This window comes from Macaca nemestrina, chromosome 7, assembly GCF_043159975.1.
Source record: "Macaca nemestrina isolate mMacNem1 chromosome 7, mMacNem.hap1, whole genome shotgun sequence".
NCBI classification, from domain to species: Eukaryota; Metazoa; Chordata; class Mammalia; order Primates; family Cercopithecidae; genus Macaca; species Macaca nemestrina.
The window spans coordinates 34,518,371-34,540,523 of NC_092131.1; the positions used below are offsets into that span (position 1 = coordinate 34,518,371).

The 22,153-nt window shown below is 41.2% G+C and overlaps 1 protein-coding gene across 12 annotated transcripts in view; it reads left to right on the forward strand.

The window, feature by feature from the left end:
- Nucleotides 1-22,153, forward strand: part of LOC105494287 (NUMB endocytic adaptor protein) — a 192,023-nt gene that overhangs the window by 42,287 nt on the left and 127,583 nt on the right. For 9 of the 12 annotated variants that reach the window (XM_011762570.2, XM_011762581.2, XM_011762574.2 and 6 more), the window contains exon 2: nt 5,966-6,102. The exons of 2 other annotated variants lie outside the window; for them this stretch is intronic. The gene's annotated coding sequence lies outside the window, so the exon portion shown is untranslated. Of the gene's footprint in view, nt 1-5,965; nt 6,103-17,124; nt 17,209-22,153 lie in introns of all 12 variants that reach the window. One more of the 12 variants, XM_071099898.1, reaches the window with a different exon arrangement.

Below are 22,153 nucleotides of genomic sequence, written 5' to 3' on the forward strand. Positions count from 1 at the left end.
TAATCCCAACACCTTAGGAGGCTTAGGTGGGCAGATCACTTGAGGCTGGGAGTTCGAGACCAGCCCGGCCAACATGGTGAAACCCTGTCTCTACTAAAAATACGAAAATTAGCTGAGCATGGTGACGCGTGCCTGTAATCCCAGCTGCTTGGAAGGCTGAGGCAGGAGAATTGCTTGAAGCCGGAAGGCAGAGGTTGCAGTGAGCCAAGACCATCTCAAAAAAAAAAAAAAAAAAAAAAGAAAGTTGCAAGACAGTAAGGAGAAATAGTTTATTGTGCTGGTATGGAGGCAGATAGATGTGGAGTGTAATCATAGAAAAATGTGAAATGTTACTTTAGTTATTTTGACGATATCATTGTTCATTTTGGTCAAATAACATGTAAGGTGTTTTCACTAGTAACAATGTTTTTTTCATATCCAAAAAGCCTTTATAAGACCTATTGTTATTTCTCTGTGTTTTGTTGGTATTTAGCTCTCCTTTTAACACAGTTGTTAAAACTGAAAGCAGAACATGAGAAGCGCTACAGTCTGTTAAAGAATCAGGCCAGTGATGAAGTGAAACACGTTGGCTAAAAATAGCATTTTGCAAATTACATCTGAAATTGTTTTGTTAGAGCATCTATTGGTAATGAAATTCAGCTGTTCTTATTCTGTGTTTTGTGTGTATTTTTAAAACATCATTATCAGCCGGGCGCGGTGGCTCACACCTGTAATCCCAGCACTTTGGGAGGCCGAGGCGGGTGGATCATGAGGTCAGGAGATCGAGACCATCCTGGCTAACACGGTGAAACCCCGTATCTACTAAAAATACGAAACAATTAGCTGGGCTTGGTGGTGGGCACCTGTAGTTCCAGCTACTCGGGAGGCTGAGGCAGGAGAATGGCATGAACCTGGGAGGCGGAGCTTGCAGTGAGCCGAGATTGCGCCACTGCACTCCAGCCTGGGCGACAGAGCGAGACTCCGTCTCAAAAAAAAAAAAAAAAAAATCGTTATCTGGGGGCCAGGCACTATGGTTCATGCCTGTAATCCCAGCAAATTGGGAGGCCGAGAAGGGCAGATTGCTTTGAGCTCAGGAGTTCAAGACTAGCTTGGGCATCATGGTGAAACCCCATCTCTATGAAAAATTAGCCGGGTGTTGGTGGCTTACACCTGTAGTCCCAGCTACTCAGGTGGCGGAGGCTGGAGAATTGCTTGAGCCAGGAAGTGGAGGTTGCAGTGAGCCATGATTACATCCCTGCATTCCAGCCAGAGCGACAGAGTGAGACCCTGCTCAAAACAAACAAACACCCCTGCCACATTATCTGAAAGTAGATGGCCATGCAAAATGAGTTTCTCTTGGTTTTTAACTAATTTTTCCTTTAAGACCATATAAACCTTTCCTATATTCTCTGAAAACTTAAGGCTGTAATACTTGGAATTAAGAGTAAATGAAGGCCGGGTGTGGTGGCTCACACCTGTAATACCAGCACTTTGGGAGGCTGAGATGGGCAATCACTTGAGGTCAGGAGTTCGAGACCAACCTAGCCAACATGGTGAAACCCTGTCGCTACTAAAAATACAAAAAAATTAGCCAAGTGTGGTGGCGTGTGCCTGTAGTCCCAGCTACTCTGGAGGCTGAGGCCAGAGAATCCCTTGAACCTGGGAGATGGAGGTTGCAGTGAGCTGAGATTGTGTGCCACTGCACTCCAGCCTGGGTGACCGAGTGAGACTCTGTATCAAAAAAAAAAAAAAAGAAAAGAAAACATTGAGATAATTAAATTTAAAACAGTAAAATTCAGGTGTGACTACTTAATGTTATAATACTGCATTGGTTTGTGGGCTTTTGAAGGCAGGAACTGTATCGTATCTTCGTGTTTAGCATACATGATAAAATAACTGTTTTGTTTGTTTTTGTTTTGTTTTGACTCAGAGTCTTGCTCTGTCATCCAGACTGGAGTGTGGAGTACAGTGGCACAGTCTGGGTAATGGCACAATCTCAGCTCACTGCAACCTCTGCCTCCTGTGTTCAAGCGATTCTTGTGCCACAGCCTCCTGAGTAGCTGGGACTACAGATGCGCACCACCAGGCCCAGCTAATTTTTGTATTTTTGGTAGAGACGAGGTCTTACCGTGTTGGCCAGGCTGGTCTCGAACTCCTGACCTCAGGTGATCCACCCATCTCGGCCTCCCAAAGTGCTGAGATTACAAGTGTGAGCCACCATGCCCGGCCTTATTTTTTAGAAAAAGAATCAAATCATTAGAAGCAAATATTCCCAGTTCTGGTAAAATCTGATTTTTAAATACAAAATTATTTAATTAAAAAATAGGCAGAGTGGCTCACGCCTGTAATCCCAGCACTTTGGGAGGCCAAGGCAGGTGGATCACGAGGGCCCGAGTTAAAGACCAGCCTGGCCAACATGGTGAAACCCTGTCTCTACTAAAAATACAAAAATTAGCTGGGTGTGGTGTTGTGTGCCTTTAGTCCCAGCTACTCGGGAGGCTGAGGCAGGAGAATTGCTTTAACCCAGGGGAGGCAGAGGTTGCAGTGAGCCGACATCACGCCACTGCACTCCAGCCTGGGTGACAGAGTGAGACTGTCTCAAAAAATGGTAATAATAAATAATAATAATAAAAAAAAAGGCTCTGGAGTCAGACAACCCATTTTATTTTACTACTCTTTTAAAAACCCCGTACCCACTATTTCGTATTTTTGTGATCTTGGAAGTTATTTGTGCCTTAATTTTCCTAGTTATAAAATGAGACTATTTAATAGTTGCTTTTGGCTGGGCACAGTGGCTCATGCCTGTAATGCCAAGGTGGGAAGACACTTGAGGCCTGGAGTTTGAAACCAGTGTGGGCAACGTGACGGACCCTGCTTATACAAAAAGTAAGAAGAATTGACCAGACATGGTGGCACATGTCTGTAGTCCTAGCTACTTGAAAGGCTGAGAGGCAGAAGGATCACTTGAGCTTGGGAGGTTCAGGCTGCAGTGAGCGATGATCATCATGGCTCTCGGGGCAACAGAGCAAGACCCCCCCATCTCTCTCTTTTTTTTTTTTTTCTCTTGTGTGACGGAGTTTCACTCTTGTTGCCCAGGCTGGAGTGCAATGATGCGATCTTGGCTCACCGCATCCTCCACCTCCTGGGTTCAAGCAATTCTGCCTCAGCCTCCCGAGTAGCTGGGATTACAGGCATGTGCCACCATGCCCAGTTAATTTTATATTTTTAGTAGAGACAGGGTTTCTCTATGTTGGTCAGGCTGGTCTCAAACTCCCGACCTCAGGTGATCCATCGGATCAGCCTCCCAAAGTGCTGGGATTACAAGCATGCGCTACTGTGCCCAGCCAGGACCCCTCATCTCTTAAAAAAATAGTCAATTTCATGAGAGTTATTCAGGATTAAATGGGATAATCCATAGGAGGTGCTTAGAAGAGCTTTTGGCAAATAATCAGTCCCCATTAAATGTTAGCTGCCCAGCTGGGTATGGTGGTGCATGCCTGTAAACAGCAGTTTGAGAGGCCAAGCGAGGAGGATTGCTTAAGCCCAGGAGTTTGAGACCAGCATGTGCGAGACTGTCTTTACAGAAAAATTTTTTAAAAATTAGCTGGGCATGGTGGCATGCACCTGCAGTCCTAGCTTCTTGGGAGGCTGAGGTGGGAGGATCACTGAGCCCAGGAGTTTGAGACTGCAGTGAGGCATGATTGTGCCTCATTTGAGTTTGAGTTTGAGACTGCAGTGAGGCGTGATTGTGCAGTGAGGCACCATTGCACTCTAGCCTGGGCAACAGATCAAGACCCTGTCTCTAAAAAAAAAAAAAAAGTTAACTGCTTCTTGTCTTCTTATTCAGGAACAGCACTATTGCCTTGTCTGGTGAATTTATTTTGCTTTTAAAATATGCATGTATATTCAGATTGCAATATGACAGATGTGGGCACAAAATACACATTTAAAATTAGTTTTGGGGCCGGGTGCAGTGGCTCACGCCTGTAATCCCAGTACTTTGGGAGGCCGAGGTGAGCAGATCATCTAAGGTTGAGAGTTCAAGACCAGCATGACCAACATGGAGAAACCCCGTCTCTACTAAAAATACAAAAAAATTAGCTGGGCATGGTGGCACATGCCTGTAATCCCAGCTACTCAGGAGGCTGAGGCAGGAGAATCGCTTGAACTCGGGAGGTGGAGGTTGCGGTGAGCCGAGATCGTGCCATTGCACTCCAGCCTGGGTAACCAGAGCGAAATTCCGTCTCTAAATAAATAAATAAATAAATAAAATTAGTTTTGGATAAAAGTTCTAAGAATTTTTACTTTTAGCTACTGTAACTTTAATTACTGTAAAAATAGATTAGCCATTTACCAATTTATTCAATCAATTTTTCTAATAAACTGTTTATTGATGCTGGCTATTTATTAGGCATTGTACTAGATGCTAGGAATATAAAGTGGTGCAAACTTGGTTATAACCTTCAGCTGCTTAGAAGCTAGTGAAGAAAAGCACCACTGAGTTTTACAGTGTTTTAAACAAATACATTTTTACAGTTTTGTAAATAACTCTTTTTGCACCGTGTCATTATTAAATGATTTTTTTTTTTGTCTCCTGGAAGGCGTGTGAGCTGAATGTTTTCACTTTTTGTAATGGCCTCTTATAGCATCTTATCTGTGTACCACAACTCTGTGGTATCTGTAATCATTATTGTTTTACAAATAAACTGAGGTTTAAAGAGGTTATAATTAACTCATCCTACAACTACAAAACTCACTTTAAAAGCTTATTAAGTTGTAAAATTCATTCATTCAGCCTGAGCAACATAGTGAGACCTCATCTGTACCTACCCCCACCCCCACCCTCTACCTTCCCCCCAAAATTAGCCGGTCATGGTGGCACATGCCTGTAGTCCCAGCTACTCAGGAGGCAGAGGTGAGAGGATCTCTTGAGCCTGGCAGGTTGAGGCTGCAGTGAGCCGAGATCAGGCCAGTGCACTTCAGGCCGGCAGACAGAGCGAGACCCAGTCTCCAAAATATAAAACAAAATCCATTCTATCATTCTTCCTCCCATGTATTATAAGATTCATAACCTATATTAGAAGACTTAACCCATTTATATTATATTTGAGATATATGTGTCTATTTCCCTATTAAAATTGGGAGCCTTTCAGAGGAGGGACTAATCTTAGGTTTTGGGTAGCCCAGCAACAAGTAGACTACCTGTTACATATTGGATACCTAATAAATATTAGTTGAATAGTGAGTATGTAGGATGTCAGAAGTATAAGGAATTTTAGAGTTCATGTAAATCATACACTAGAATTTCTAAAAATAATTTATAGATTGCTTATACAGAATTACAGCTCTTTATTTTGACTATAGAGAACTTTAACAACTGCTACCATCTACTGCTACTGTCACATAATCTCATAAAATAAGCCATTTTAACACCAAAAATGTAGGAAGGACAGTCTCATAGTAAGCATAATTGGTAACTTTATAAATAGTTTTTAGTCATGGCTGGCATCTGTTCAAGAGTTAGATTTGAACAACCACTATTTAATTCAACCCTCCCCTTTTAGAGATGATAAAATCGAGCCCATAGAGACGTATCAAAGTTCTTTCAGCAAGGGAGAATGATCACTGAGTTTGGAACCCAGGTCTGCTGACTCCTAGCTCAAAATTTTGATCTGGTTCCCTCAGTCTTCATCACATGATCAGACTTATGCACAGAGAATTTGTTACTTAACTGAGATCATATAGCTCTTAAGAATGTAAGGCTGGAACCTGAATGCATATTATCCACCTCAGTTTTTAAAGTTGTTATTATTTTTGCCCTGTTTCAAGAATTGCACAGGCCAACTCTATTTTTAGTGAAACCTGTGCATTCACTTCCATGTATCCTAACCAACTCCATCAGTCCTTACTCAACTATAGAAGTGAAATTTTAAGTGATTGAAAGGAGGTATGTATATTTAAGATTTTCTTTCCTTGAAAATTTCAGATTTGAGGCTTAAGCAACTTCTTCTGGGGAAAAGTGCCAGTGCAGCTGCTGTTACAGTAACACTCAAGGTCTTGATCTATATCCATAGATTGGAATATTGGTGGGCCAGCAATCCTCAGACACCTCACTTAGGACAGGTAAGTGAAAGAGATATTTAAGGATAAGCAAAGTGGATTGAAGGCTAACAGTCTTTCTTCCTGTTTGTAGTTAGATACAAACATTTTATTGCCTTTACAGATATAACCCTTTGTCCTGATAAAATCACTTGGAATATTAGGTGGGTAGGGCAAAACGTTTTCTTAATTGTACGATGTGTGTCAAAATGTTTTATAATGGTAAAACTTAGAATAATTAAAATTGTTTTTCTTTTTGTCTGTTTTCCAGATTGTATTTATGAGCTTGTATTGCAGTTATCTATTGCTGTGTAACAAAGTACCTCAAACTTAGTGGCTTAAAACAACAGTCATTTATTTTGTTCATGTATTTGCAATTTGAGCAAGGCTTGATTGGTAGGGATACTTGTCTCTGTTAACATATAGCATGAGGTGAGATGGCTAGAAGGGTTGGAGTGGCTCAGTGGCTGGGAACCGGAATCATTTGAAGGCAGGCTTGCTCACTCACATATCTGGTGGTTAATGCTGGCTGTTGGCAAGAACACCTTCATGTGACCTCTCCTTGTGGCTGCTCGGCTTCTTCACAGCATGGTACCTGGGTTCCAAGAGAGAGAGCATCCCAAGAGAGGAAGGCAAAGGTGCATGGCATATTTGACTTGGTTTTGGAAGTCACATAGTGTTACTTTGCTCTGTCCTACCAGTTGATGTAGTTGTAAAGGTCCTCCCAGGTTTCAAGGAAGCTGTGGACATAGACCCCACCACTTGAAAGATCAACATCACATTGTAAGAAGAGCGTATGGGATGGAATCTAATGTTGTAGGCATCTTTGGAAAATATTTGCCACGATTTGTATTACTTTTAAGGTAATATAGATAACATGAAATATATTAAAAAGAGGAATATTTGCAGGATATTATGGTGTATGAGTTCAATAAGAATTTGATGTGTTCTTGTGTAGTAGAGTATGATATTGAAAATAAGATGTCTAAACAGAAAAAAAGTGAAACAGATTTGGAATTTTCTTTCTTTCTTTTCTTCCTTTTCTTTTTTTTCTTCCTTTTCTTTCTTTCTTTCTAGAAGGAGTTTTGCTCTTGTTGCCCAGGCTGGAATGCAATGGCATAATCTCGGCTCACTGCAACCTCTGCCTCCTGGGTTGAAGTGATTCTCCTGCTTCAGCCTCCCAAGTAGCTGGGATTGTAGGCATGTGCCACCACGCCTGGCTAATTTTGTGTTTTTAGTAGAGATGGGGTTTCACCATGCTGGTCAGGCTGGTCTTGGAACTCCTGACCTCAGGTGATCCACCCTCCTCGGCCTCCCAAAGTGTTGTGATTATAGGGATGAGCCACTGCATCTGGCCTGGAATGTTCTTTTGTGTCAACAAAACAGTATACTGCTACCATCAAAAGTAGAGACAAAAGTTTATAAACAAGATGGAAGATAAGATTTGTAGTTTGGAATTGGGTTGTTGTTGTTGTTGTTTTAAGAACGTGTTAGTTCAAAGCCTACTTGGGTCTTTTTTTTTCTTGTTTGTTTGAATAATTTGAGAATTATTTGGGAAATTGATTTCCAATATAAATTTGAGGACCGAATGCCAATATAATCATTATATACCTCCACATTTGTTTTGTCTGTCTCTGTTTCTTTAAGGGAAGTCTTTTTCAGGATTGTACAGGATTGTGTACAATTTTTCCAGGATTGTGCTAAATTTCTGGTAAATATCTTAAGTTTTTCTTCTTTTTTTTGAGATGGAGTCTTGCGCTGTCACCCAGGTTGGAGTGCAGTGGCACGGTCTCGGCTCACTGCAAGCTCTGCCTCCCAGGTTCACACCATTCTCCTACCTCAGCCTCCCGAGTCGCTGGAACTACAGGCATGTGCCACCTTGCCCAGCTAATTTTTTGTATTTTTAGTAGAGATGGGGTTTCACCATGTTGGTCAGGATGGTCTCGATCTCCTGACCTCGTGATCCACATGCCTTGGCCTCCCAAAGTGCTGGGATTACAGGCGTGAGCCATCACGCCTGGCCAAGTTTTTTCAGTGGGATGAGAAAACTGCAAAGTTACAGAGTATTTGGTTGCCTTATTGACTGCTACCAGTTATATAAACTGCCTGTGGCAGGTTTGAATATAACTAATACTCAAATTCTGGATGTGATGGAAAATATTTTTAGAGAATTCTGTAAACATTACATGTGATTGTCGTCTGTTCACTATAGGAATGGACAATAGGCTTTAGGAAGCAGAAGACTCAGAAGATTTTCTTGCTATCTAGATACTTTCTCATTCCAAAGTGATTTACATCATAATGAGTTTAATTTAACAGAGTTGGCTCAGCACTATTTCCCTAGTATTTGCAGGTAAAGTTCTATAATGGAGAAAAACTGAACCACCTAGTGTGTCAATAGAGGCAATATCAGAAGTTTGTTAATTCTCAAATGTTAATGATCAGAATTGACTGATTTTTGTGAAACAATATATTTTAGTTCAAAAGGTACAGTAATTGAGAAAGCTGTTTTTGTTTTTGTTTTGTTTTGAGATAGGGTCTTCCTCTTTTGCCCAGGGAGGAGTGCAGTTAGCACTATAGCCTCTGCCTCCCGGGCTCAAGTGCTCCTCTTATTTCAGTCTCCAGAGTAATGGGGACTACAGATACAAGCTTCCATGCCTGGCTAATTTTTGTATTTTTTGTAGAAATGGGGTTTTGCTGTATTGCCCAGGCTTGTCTTGAACTCATAGGCTCAAGCCATCTGCTCACCTTGGCCTCCCAAAGGGCTGGGATGACAGGAGTGAGTTTTGTTTTTTTTTGCATTTAAAAACAAGATGAGGCCTGGCATAGTGGCTCACTCCTGCCATCCCAGCACCTTGGGAGGCCCAGATGAGTGGATTACTTGAGGCAGGGAGTTGGAGGCCAGCCTGGCCAAAATAGGGAAACCCCGTCTCTACTAAAAATACAAAAAATTAGCTGGGTGTGGTGGTGCGCGCCTGTAACCCCAGCTACTCTGGAGGCTAAAGTGGGAGAATCCCTTGAGCCCAGGAGGTGGAGGTTACAGTGAGCTGAGATCTGTGCCACTGCACTCCAGCCTGGGTGACAGAGAGAGACTCTGTCTCTAAAAAAACCCAAAAATAAATAAATAAAACCAAGATAAGGTATTTTACAATAGACAGATTAGGAATAATGATTATAGGTAATGTAAAATACTGTATCTTAAATAACAAATATATGCATATATGTGCAAGCATACAGAAAGCCTTTAAGCATTTAACTTGACTTTTTGTTTTAAACATTTGTTTTTAGCTCCCTTTTGCTTTTAAGAAGTCAGAGTAGGTTAATTGCTGATATCTGATACAGATCTATTGAATACATTATCTTCTGTAGGCCTGTACCTAAGGGGATGAAAATCTCTCAAATAGCGAAATACTGTTCTCTGAAACAAATAACAACAAAAGTTCCTAAACACTCTTAAGAAATTACAAATATGGTAGTGTTTATTTTGGTACTTTATGTAATCCTTGGAAGGAAGTAAATGATAAAGTTCTTGGGTAAAGATACATGACTATGTAAAGTTAATTTTATTTTTATGTATTTATTTTTTCAGCGACAGGTCTTACTATGTATTGCCAAGGCTGGAGTGCTGTGGCTATTCATAGGCGTAATCATAGCGTACTTGTATCTTTGCATAGCTGGGACTATAGGTGTGCACCACTGTGCAGGGCCTGTACAAATTATTTTAAAATGCAAAAAGGACTTTTAGTAATTCTGGAAGAAGTAAGTTATGTTGCTTAGAGATTAGTGTTCTCCTACTTACCATTTTTTTATTTTTTTTTATTTTTTTTTATTTTTTTTTATTTTTTGAGACGGAGTCTCGCTCTGTCGCCCAGGCTGGAGTGCAGTGGCCGGATCTCAGCTCACTGCAAGCTCCGCCTCCCGGGTTTACGCCATTCTCCTGCCTCAGCCTCCCGAGTAGCTGGGACTACAGGCGCCCGCCACCGCGCCTGGCTAAGTTTTTTTTTGTATTTTTTAGTAGAGATGGGGTTTCACCGTGTCAGCCAGGATGGTCTCGATCTCCTGACCTCGTGATCCGCCCGTCTCGGCCTCCCAAAGTGCTGGGATTACAGGCTTGAGCCACCGCGCCCGGCCCTTACCATTTTTTTAAAATGAGATTCCTGGTTCTAAAATTACAATGATTCTTATTTGAAAAACAGCATTCAGTTCATGTTTTTACAGGTTTTTGTTAATACAGAAGTTACATGACTTTTTTATTACTCCTAACCCTCCTGTACCCTCTAGTCCTAATTATTAAAAGGTATAGTACCTTCTGTGAATGAAGTGTTTAACAAAAGTGTTTAACTTTGGAGTAGGGAAGTAATTAGCATATCATAAAAATTTACCATTTTAACCATCTTTAAATGTTAAGTGCATTCACATTGCTCTGCAGCCAATATTCAGAACTCCTTTGATCTTGCAAAACTGAAGCTCTATACCCATTATTATTATTATTTATTTATTTTATTTACTTATGTATTTTTTTGAGACAGAGTCTTGCTCTGTCTCCTAGGCTGGAGGGCAGTGGTGTGATCTTGGCTCAGTGCACCTTCCACCTCCCAGGTTCAAGTGATTCTCATGTCTCAGCTTCCCAAATAGCTGAGATTATAGGTATGTGCCACCACACTTGGCTAATTTTTGTATTTTTAGTAGAGATGGGGTTTCACCATGTTGGCCAGGCTGGACTTGAACTCCTGACCTTCAGTGATCTGCCTGCCTCAGCCTCCCAAAGTGCTGGGATTACAGGTGTGATCCCCACCTCAAGTAGCTGGGATTACATGTGTGTACCACCATGCCTGGTTAATTTTGTATTTTTAGTAGAGATGGGATTTTGCTGTGTTGGCTAGGCTGGTCTGGAACTCCTGACCTCATGTGATCTGCCTGTCTCGGCCTACCAAAGTTCTGGGATTACAGGCATGAGCCACTGTGCCTGGCCAGTTTTCTTTATATTCTGTGGAGAATATTGGTATTTTTATTTTAGTCTTCGGTGGGTTGTGGTTCCATATAAATTCAGTTTTCTGAGCTTTGGCAGTGTTATTCAGATCTGTCCCACAAGTGTTTCATCCAGTGGTCAGTCTGGGATCTGGGTGTAGGTCTATTCATTATCTCAGTTATCAAAGTTTTTATTATGCCAGTTGATATCAGATGCATACCTACACAGGTTGAGGATGAGCCCAGCAGTTCATAAACAACATTATGGGGTCACTTTCCTACAGACAGAAAGAGAAGGAAAAAAACCCCAAAACAATGGAGTTTGTCCTGCCCACTTGGAGGCAAGACCCCACTGGATGGAGAGAAAGGTTCCCTTCCTTCAAAAGTTTTGTTCCTGGAGGTGGCTTTCCATTCCCAGATTCTTCTGCTGTTGCTGCTGCCCCCACTGTGGATGACCTGGGGACTGACACATAAGAGTATGGAGTTTTCCCAAGCTGCTGAGCACAGTGGCTCACACCTGTAATGCTAGCACTCTGGGGGGATGAGGCGGGAGGATAACTTGAGCCCAGGAGTTTGAGGTTGTGGCGAGCTGTGATTGTGCTACTGCATTCTAGCCTGGGAAACAGAGTGAGACCCTGTCAAAAAAAAAAAAAAAAAAAAGAGAAAAAAATACCCAAAGGATTTCCCTCATCTTCTCTGAGCTGTAGGAGTTCCCTTTACTGGCCTTGAGCCAGAGCTAGAGGGTTCTGTTTCTCTCTCCGCCTGCACCATTGTGCTCAGTTCTGGGTTTTAGGTTGTGTTGAGTTCAGGTTGGAGGATACTAGAGGGAAAAAAAATGATAAACTCATAGCTGGTTTGGGGGTAGTTGGAATTCTGGTGATTTCCCTGGATCCACCTGTGATATTTATAGCGTCTTCAAATAGCTGTTCATGCATTCTGTCCCAGTGTTATAGTTAACTGGAAGATAAAGGGAGATGTATTTACTTCATCTTACCAAGCAAGAAATCTTCCCAACATTTTTAACTTTTTGCTTTGAAATAATTTTCTCACGTCTGTAATCCCAGCACTTTGGGAGGCGGAGGCGGGCACGTCACTAGGTCAGGAGTTCGAGACCAGCCTGGCCAACATGGTGAAACCCTGTCGCCACTAAAAATATAAAAATCAGCTGGGCACGGTGGTGCATGCCTGTAATCCCAGCTACTCGGGAGGCTGAGACAGAAGAATTGCTTGAACCCAGGAGGCGGAGGTTGCAGTGAGCTAAGATCACACCATTGCACTCCAGCCTGGGTGACAGAGCAAGACTCCGTCTCTAGGAAAAAAAAAAAGGAAAGAAAAAAAAAGAAAAGAAATAATTTTAGATTCACAGAAAGGTATACAAATAGGAAAATGAAGTCCTCTGTGTCCTTTACCCAGTTACATAGCTACATAGCTGTAGTACAATACCAAAACCAGAAAATTAACATTAACATCAACTTTTTATTATGCAATATTTCAAATGTGCAGAATGTTGGGTAAGACGTATGTTGAACATCTGTATATCCCCCACTGATATTTCAATATTTTTTCATATTTTCCCATACTTTATATGTGTATTCTAATATGTATGTATCCTCTTTTATATAAACCACTTGAAAGTAAGTTGCAGACATCATGATAATTTACCTCTAAATACTTGAGCATGCATCTTCTAAGAAAAAGGATATTATACTTCAGTAAACATTTATTATTAAATGCAAACTATTTTTTTCCTGTAACCCCAAGACCTGATCATACCTAAGAAAATTAACTATGAATTTTTTTGGACAAGAGTCTTAACTTTTGTTTTGAAGCATGTTATCTCTCTCTCTTTTTTTTTTTTTTAACCTTTTTTTGTTTTTTGAGACATAGCCTTGCTTTGTCGCCCACACTGGAGTTCAGTGGCACAATCTCAGCTCATTGCAACCTCTGCTTCCCAGGCTTAAGTGATTCTTGTGTCTCAGCTTCCCGAGTAGGTGGGATGACAGACGTGCGCCACAATGCCTGGCTAATCTTTTTTTTTTTCGGACGGAGTCTTGTTCTGTTACCCAGGCGATCTTGACTCACTGCAACCTCCACCTCTGGGGTTCAAGTGATTCTTCTGCCTCCGTCTCCTGAGTAGCTGGGACTACAGGGCTGTGCCACCATACCTGGCTAAGTTTTGTATTTTTAGTAGAGACGGGGTTTCACCATATTGGCCAGACTGGTTTCAAACTCCTGACCTCATGATCTGCCCACCTTGGCCTCCCAAAGTCCTGGGATTACAGGCGTGAGCCACCATGCCCGGCCTCTTTTTTTCTGTATTTTTAATAGAGACAGGGTTTCGCCATGTTGGCCAGGTTGGTCTCAAACTCCTGGCCTCAAGTGATTTGCCTGCCTTGGCCTTCCAAAGTGCTGGGGTTACAGGCATGAGCTGCCATGCCCCACCAATCTCTTGAAGGCTTCTATTATTATTCAAGGATGTGTCCCTTCTGATGATATACTCTTGGTGATTATTTTGAGAGTCTGAGCTCTTAACCATGTGCGCAATTCAGAGCCCAGGGAGCTCCCTGATTCTGTATTCTTGTCTCTCATTCTTTCCTCAGCTCTATCTTCTCACAGCTCCCACTCAAAATAGTCCTCATCAGGAGATTGTAATTTTGTCAGACTAATTTAGGACTAGTACATGACTTCGTTTTTAATTATTGGCCAGGAAGTTACTTACAGTTAAAATTGTGGTAGAGTTTCTGATACGGTGATATATAAAGGGTGAATCAAGCTGTAAGTAATTGAAAACCCGACTATAAAGCTTACATAAATCTGAAGTTGGCAGTTGCTCATGTTGCTTTAATGGTTCAACATTGCTGGGGCCTATGAATTTGTGATTTGCTTGGCCTTTCATGGTCTTAAGACAGCTACTGCAGCTCCAGCCTTCCACCTACATTCAAGGAAGAAGGAAAAAGACACTGCCAAGGAAAAGCTTTCTTATTAGTGATTCCAGCAAGTCACTTCTAATGTTCCAAGGGCCAAAATTGGGTCATATGGTCACCTCTAGCTGTTTTCGTCTTTTGGCCTCTGTAATGAGAGGCAAGGAGGGAGTAGGGATTTGGGAATGACTTTTTGAGTAACCAGTTAACATCTGTCACAGTTATATGATTATATTTATTTTATATCAAAATTGTGTTCATTTGACTTCAGTGTGATGTTCAGCACATAGGTGCTTTATTATTACATAGTAACATTTAACTGGATAGTGTGGAGAACAAAAGGAATAAAAATAGTAAAGAGTTTTAAATTTAGATGTGAAAGTGAACTTTTGATAATGCAAAGTGAAACTTGGCTTGAATCTTGAGACATTGGTCAAGTTACTGAATTTATAAACCTCTATTTCCTCATGTGTAAAATGGAATTAATAATATCTAACTTTTAGGGCAGTCGTGAAGTATGAAGGAGATAATTTATGTAAAGTACCTAATACAGTGCCTAATACATTGGAGGTGCTACAATGGAAGATATTATTGTTATAATTGTTTGGTATATGGACATTGGGGTAGAATGAAAGACACAGACTTTATAGTAGAAGATTATATTTGATTCCTGGTTATACTACATAGTTGTTGTGTGTTCTTAGGCAAATCAGTTAATCTCTCTGAGATAGTAATGTAGTGTGTAATCTCTGAGGATTGTTAGAAAGATTAGATATTATACGTACGGTGCAATAATTTATGGGCTCTCAGTAAAAGGCATCTGCTCCTGCTATTTTTAGCTATTATTTTTATGTTTTAGGATCCATATAGCAGATAGGGAATCAATCATTTATTCTAGAAATTTATTTGTGATCAAGGAGGTATTGTTGATTAGTAGTATTTTTCTTCATCTGTTGAAGAAAAATAGCTGCAGAAACTGGATTTGAATTATGAGGTCTGTTTCCACCATGATTAAAAAGTTTTTGGGTTGGGTACAGTGGCTCACGCCTGTAATGCTAGCACTTTGGGAGGCTGAGGCAGAAGAATCACTTGAGCTCAGGAGTTTGATTCCAGCCTGGGCAAACATAGTGAGACCTTGTCATTACAAAAAATCCTAAAAATTGAGCTGGACATGGTGGTGTGTGCACGTGGTCATAGCTACTCATGAAGGCTGAGGCAGGAAGATTACTTGAGCCCAGCAGTTTGAGGCTGCAGTGAGCTCTGATTGCACCCCACTGCTCTCCAGCCTGGGTGAGAGTGAGACCCTGTCTCAAAAACAAATTTAGGCCCAACTCAGTGGCTCACGCCTGTAATCCCAGCACTTTGGGAGGCCGAGGTGGGCGGATCACAAGGTCAGGAGATGGAGACCATCCTGGCTAGCATGGTGAAACCCCGTCTCCACTAAAAATACAAAAAATTAGCCGGGCGTGGTGGCAGGCACCTGTGGTCCCAGCTGCTCGGGAGGCTGAGACAGGAGAATGGCGTGAACCCAGGAGGCAGAGCTTGCAGTGAGCCGAGATCACGCCACTGCACTCCAGCCTGGGCGACAGAGCGAGGCTCTGTCTCAAAAAAAAAAAAAAAAAAATCTAGTCTTACATATTTTGTTAGTGGTTTCCCTTGTACATATGGATGTGCTCTGGTGCCTTTTACATGAACCTTTCAGATCTGTACTTCCTTGTTTTGTTTGTTTATAGCCAGTTAATTGTTATTGTTCATGAGTACCAGACTGTTTTTTTTTTTGTTTTTTGCTTTTTTGGTTAGTTTTTGTAAGACTTAATTTTTTTAGAACAGTTTCAGGTTTATAGCAAAATTGAGCAAAAAAATAGAGAGTTTCCATATACCTGTTGCCCCCACAAACCCACAGTCTTTCTTACTGTCAGCATTCCTTACCAGAATAGTACACAGGAGATATAAGAAAAATCAAACGAATACAAACTCAATATAACACAGCATCTCTGGTTACCAAAATGTATGGGGATTTCTATCTACCAGCAACCACTCAATTCTTTGGCAGACACCAGCTGGGTATCCTACATTTTAACTCAATTCTGACATTATTTACTTGGAGATAGAATCAGATCCCACAGGTTGAGGGCTCAATCCCCTACTTCAGTTGCCAGCCCCAGGTTGTGTCGTGTGCTTCTGGCTGATTAGCTATAAATCAGGGTTACCACAGCTCCCTCTTTTGGTTCAGTTAATTTGCTAGAGTGGCTCACAGAACTCAGGGAAACACTTCGTTTGCATTTATAGGGTTATTATAAAGGATATTACAAATGAGACAGATGGAAGAGATGCATAGGGCAAGGTATAAAGCGGCATGGATCTTCCATGCCTTCTTCAGGTGTGCCACCCTCCAGGAACCTCCATGTGTTCATCTGTCCAGAAGCTCTCCAAACGCTGTCCTTTGGGGTTTTTATGGAAGCCTCATTACATAGGCATGATTGATTAAGTCGTTGGCCATTTGTAATCAGCTTATCCTTCAGCTCCTCTTCCCTCTCTGGAGGTTGGGGGCTGGGGCTGGAAATCCCAACCCTCTTATGCCTTGGTCTTTCAGATGACCAGCCTTTATCCTTAAAACTATCTAGAGATCTCATTAGCATGTAAAAGATATCACTCCAGAGGTGCCAATGGTTTTATGAGGTATATGTCAAGAAAGGGGAAGAAGACTAATTATATGTTTCATAATTTGTTATAATCAATAAACCCACATTGACACATTATTTTCACCTAGAGTCCTTAGGTTATATTAGAATTTATTCTTGATGTTGTACTTTCAGTGGATTTTGGCAAATGTACTGACATGCATCCACCATTGTAGTGTCATGCAAAATAGTTTTACTATCCTAAAGATTCTGTGTGCTCTGACTGTCCATCCTTTCCTCTCACCTAACCTTTGGTAACCACTGATCCTTTTTCTGTCTCCATAGTTTTGCCTTTTCCAGAATGTCATATAGTTGGAATCATACAGTACATGTAGCCTTTTCAGATTGGCTTCTTTCGCTTAGTAATGTGCATTTAAAGTTCTTTCATGTCTTCTCTTCATGACTTGATAGCTCACTTGCTTTCTTATTCATTTATATATTTTCACTTTTGTTTTTGTTTTTGTTTTTTGAGACAGAGTCTCACTCCGTCGCCCACGATCTCAGCTCACTGCAACCTCCATCTCCTGGGTTCAAACGATTCTCCTGCCTCAGCCTCCCGAGTAAGTGGGATTACAGACGCCACCACATCCAGCTAATTTTTGTATTTTTTGTAGAGATGAGGTTTCTCCATGTTGGCTAGGCTGGTCTCAAACTTCTGGCCTCAAGTGATCCACTGGCCTTGTCCTCCCAAAGTGTTGGGATTACAGGTGTGAGCCACTGTGCCTGACCTGTTTATTTATTTTTTAGAGACAGGCTCTTGCTGTGTTGCCCATGCTGGAGTGCAGTGGTGTAGTCATAGTTCACTGCAAGCTCAAACTCCTGGCCTCAAGCAGTCCTCCTGGTTTAGCCTCCGGAGTTGTTAGAATTACAGATGTGAGCCACTGCATATGGCTAAGCCTTTTTTTTTCTGGCATATTTTCTTTCCTTTTTCTTTTCTTTTCTTTTTTTTTTTTTTAAGACATAGTTTTGCTCTTGTTGCCCAGGCTGGAGTGCAATGGTGCAATCTCGGCTCACCACAGCCTCTGTGTCCTGGGTTCAAGCGATTCTCCTGCCTCGGCTCCCCAAGTAGGAGGGATTACAGGCATGCGCCACCATACCCGGCTAATTTTATATTTTTAGTAGAGACAGGGTTTCTCCATGTTGGTCGGGCTGGTTTCTGACTCCAGACTTCAGGTGATCCACCCGCCTCAGCCTCCCAAAGTGCTGGGATTATAGGCATGAGCCACCATGCCCGGCTCTGGCATATTTTAAATCCACAGTTGGTTGAACCCATGGATATGGAGGGCCAACTGTATTTAATATGCTTAATGTAAGTATGTGCTTATTTTTGAAATATTTTCCTATTGTTTTATGTGTATGTGGTTTGTTTTTTTTTTTTTGGAGACCGAGTCTCGCTCTGTCATCCAGGCTGGAGTGCAGTGGAGTGATCTCAGCTCATTGCAGCCTCCGCCTTCCAGGTTCAAGCGATTCTCTTGCCTCAGCCTCCTGAGTAGCTGGGATTACAGGCGTCTGCCACCACACCTGGCTAATTTTTTGTATTTTTGCTAGAAATGGAGTTTCACCAGGTTGGCCAGGCTGGTCTCAAACTCCTGACCTCAGGTGATCCACCCACCTTGGCCTCCCAAAATGCTGGGATTACAGGTGTGAGCCACCACACCTGGCCCTATGTGTATGTGTTTTTAAGCTGTATAATGTTATTATGCTCCGAATCTTATTTATTCTTTTTTGATCAAAAGGAATTATGCAAGCACATACTGTATTTGTAAATTTAGTTGACAAAAACCGACTGTTGTATAATGTTCCGTTGTATATGTATTTCCACATTTTACTTGTATATTTCTCTAATAATTGATACGTAGGTGTGTTGAAAACTAACACAAATATTGCTGCTGTGTACATCCTTATGCATATATCCTACTGATGTGTGCAAAGGTTACTCTAGTATATACCGAGAAAAGGAATTGCTGACTTGTGGCCCATACACATACTTAATTTCATTAAATATTGCCAAATGTTTTTTAGAATGGCTACCCAGTTTATGCTCCCACCAGCAGTGAATTAGGATTCCTGTTTCCTTAAATACTCACCAATATTTGGTCTTATCCATCTGTTTAGCCTTGTCAATCTGATGGGAATTAAGAAGTATATTGTTTTAATTTCTATTTCTGTGATTGAGTGTGAGGTTAGGCATCTTTTCATTTACTTGTTACCATTTGGGTTTCCCCTGCTTAGTGACTAAAAAAAAAAAACAAACCCAAATAATATATATTTGTTGTAGATATTTTTGAAAATACAAATGGGCAAATGGGCAAATATAAAAAGATCATCTGTAATACCCTAATCCAAAGATAATTGCTATTAACCTTGGCTATATCTTTCTGGTCGATACACACACACACACACACACACACACACACACACACACACACACACTCGTTCTCTCTCTCTCTTTCTCTCTCTGTGTCTCTGTCTCTCATATACAAATATGTAGTTTATTAATGGGATTATATACACAGTTTTCTTACATTTTTTCCTTTCCCAATAATTTATGACCATTTCCCCATGTTGTTAGACATTTTAAATATCACCATTTAATAGGTGCATATTTCATTTTATAGCTTTAAATTATTTAATCTTCTGTTGTGGGATATTTAAGCTATTTTTGATTTTTTTCTCATTAACAATTTGGTGAACTGTTAAACCTACATTTTTATGTGGCAAAGCTAGAGGGATTATGTTCCTGCTGTTTTTGTGAAACTGGGTTTTATAGCACGTACATTGCAGGCTGTCTTAGGCTATTTTCCGCTTGGATTCTAGGGCAGCTGTTAATGCTTAGTTTTGTAAACAGACACATATAGCCCTTGATGCTGCAGGGCTAGAGTTCAAAGACTTCTCAGCTGGGCCTTTACCATTCTTTCTTTTTCCACTTTGTCAAGGCCAGGTTAACACAGAAGAAGAGTGCAGTAGCAGACTTGGTCTTAATATTTAAATATCATTGTCTTCTCTAGAGGGGGTGCAAAACTTCCAACTATACAGAACTCTTAATCCAAACCTTTATAGACATATATATATGAATGAATGTGTGTGTGAATATTTAATGACCAGAAAGATATAGCCAATGCAAATAACTTCATTTTTAATTGTTAATAGATTTTTATTATAAAAGTGAGAATGCTCATAAAACAGTTAAGAAAATACAGAAAGCCATTAAGAAAATTCCCATAATTCTCTTACCCAAAGATAACTGCTTAATTACCATTTTGCCTTGTATCTTTTTAGATATTTTTCTAGTTAGTGTGCTTGGACCAGCTAGCACTAGCTCACCAGAGCCAATAATTAAGAAATTATGCAAGCCCAAATTGTTGGTAGGTTGATATTAGCAATGGTGGGATTAGCTACATCAGTGACTTTGGCAAATGCTACAAAGCAGGGCTTCTTTCTCCCTGCTGAATTTCTCCCCAAACTGGCTTATCAGTATACCACTGCATGTATATATCATATCGATGAATATAGATCTTCATTTTTAATGGTTTCATAGAAGTCCATTTGTTAGATCAATGATTCTCAGCCTGGTCCTTGGACCAGAGATACCAGCATTACTTGGGAATTTGTTAGAAGTGCATATTCTTGGCCTCCACCCAGACCTACTGAATTGGAAACCTGGTTTGGGGGCCCAGGAATCTGTGGTTGTTTTGTTTTGTTTTGTTTGAGGCGGCATATCACTCACTGTGTTGCCCAGGCTGGAGTGCAGTGGTGTGATCTCAGCTCACTACAACCTCTGCCTCCCAGGTTCAAGTGTTTCTCTGGTCTTAGCCTCCCGAGTAGCTGGGATTACAGGTGTGCACCATCATGCCTGGCTAATTTTTTGTATTTTCAGTAGAGACAGGGTTTCACCATGTTGGCCAGGCTGGTCTCAAACTCCTGACCTCAAGTGATCTGCCCTCCTCAGCCTCCCAAAATGCTGGGATTACAGGCATGAGCCACTGCGCCCAGCCGCAATCTATGGTTTTACAGACCCTTCAGGTGATTCTGATACATGCTAAAGTTTGAGAACCATATACCGTAAATTATCTGATTGGTCTGATGATTCTGTGTGAAATATTCTTCAATATATGTTCATTTTAAGGTCTTCAGTTGCATATTGTAAAACTGTGTTCTAAAAAGACTGGTGGCTCACACCTGTGATCCCAGCACTTTGAGAGGCTGAGACAGGAGTATCAGTTGAGCTCAGGAGTTTGAGACCATCCCGGGTAACATAGCAAGGCCTTGTTTCTCCAAAACAAAACACACACACAAGAACTAGTCAGGCCTTGTGGTGTGGGCCTGTAGACCCAGCTGCTCTGGAGGCTGATGTGGGAAGATCCCTTGAGCCCGGGAGTTTAAAGTTCCATTGAGTTATGATTGTGCCACTGTACTCCAGCTTGGGCCACAGAGCAAGACCTTGTTGCTTACACACACACACACACACACACACACACACACCCTAATAATTAAAATAGATAGATTAGATAGATGGATAGATGGGTAGATGGATGGATAGAGGGGCAGGGTGGCCAGGTATGGTAGCTCCTGCCTGTAATCTCAGCACTTTGGGAGACTGAGGCAAGAGGATCACTTGAGCCCAGGAGTTTGAGGTTACAGTGAGCTATGGTTGTGCCACTGCGCCCCAGCCAGGTGACAGAATAAGTCCCTATCTCTACAAAAAATAAAAATTAAAAATTAACCGGGCATATGGCATGTGCCTGTCTCTAAAAAATAAAAAAAAATAAAAAAGGCTGTACTAGTTTTCATTTCTACCTGAAGTTGATATCAACTCCAATTTAGACTTATTTTCTATATATAGAAGAAACAGCTATGTTAAGGATTTTATTTCTCTTTCAGCTGTGTCTGTATCCATCTAGCCATTCTAGAACTCAATTCTCCTTCATTGTCTTCAACAATAACATATTTTAAGGTTATTTTCATCTTTTCAAAGAGGACGGTTGAGACACAGGAAAAACTATGCTTTGCCTATAGAATACCTGATGTCAATGTGTAGCTATACATATGAATACCTACTTTTAATCCCTGTGTGAATGATCAGCCTATGTTTCATTCCTCATCTCTGGCACATTAACATCATTCTGAAATAACCCCTTTTAAATTTAATTTAAATTTTAATATTTTATTATTTTACAGATAGTTTCGCTCTGCCACCCAGGCTGGAATGCAGTGGTATGATCACAGCTCACTGCAGCCTTGACCTCCTGGGCTCAAGCAGTCCTCCCACCTCAGGCCCCCAAGTAGCTAGGACTATAGGGACACACCACCTGCCAGGCTAATTTTTTTATTTTTTGTAGAGACGGGGTTTTGCCATGTTGCCCAGGCTGGTCTCAAACTCCTGGGCTCAACCAGTCTACCTACCTCTGCCTCCCGAAGTGTTGGGATTACAGGCATGAGCCACTACACCCAGCCCCTCACTCCTTTAAAATGTATTAGTATTCATTGCAGCATTTATTCACAATA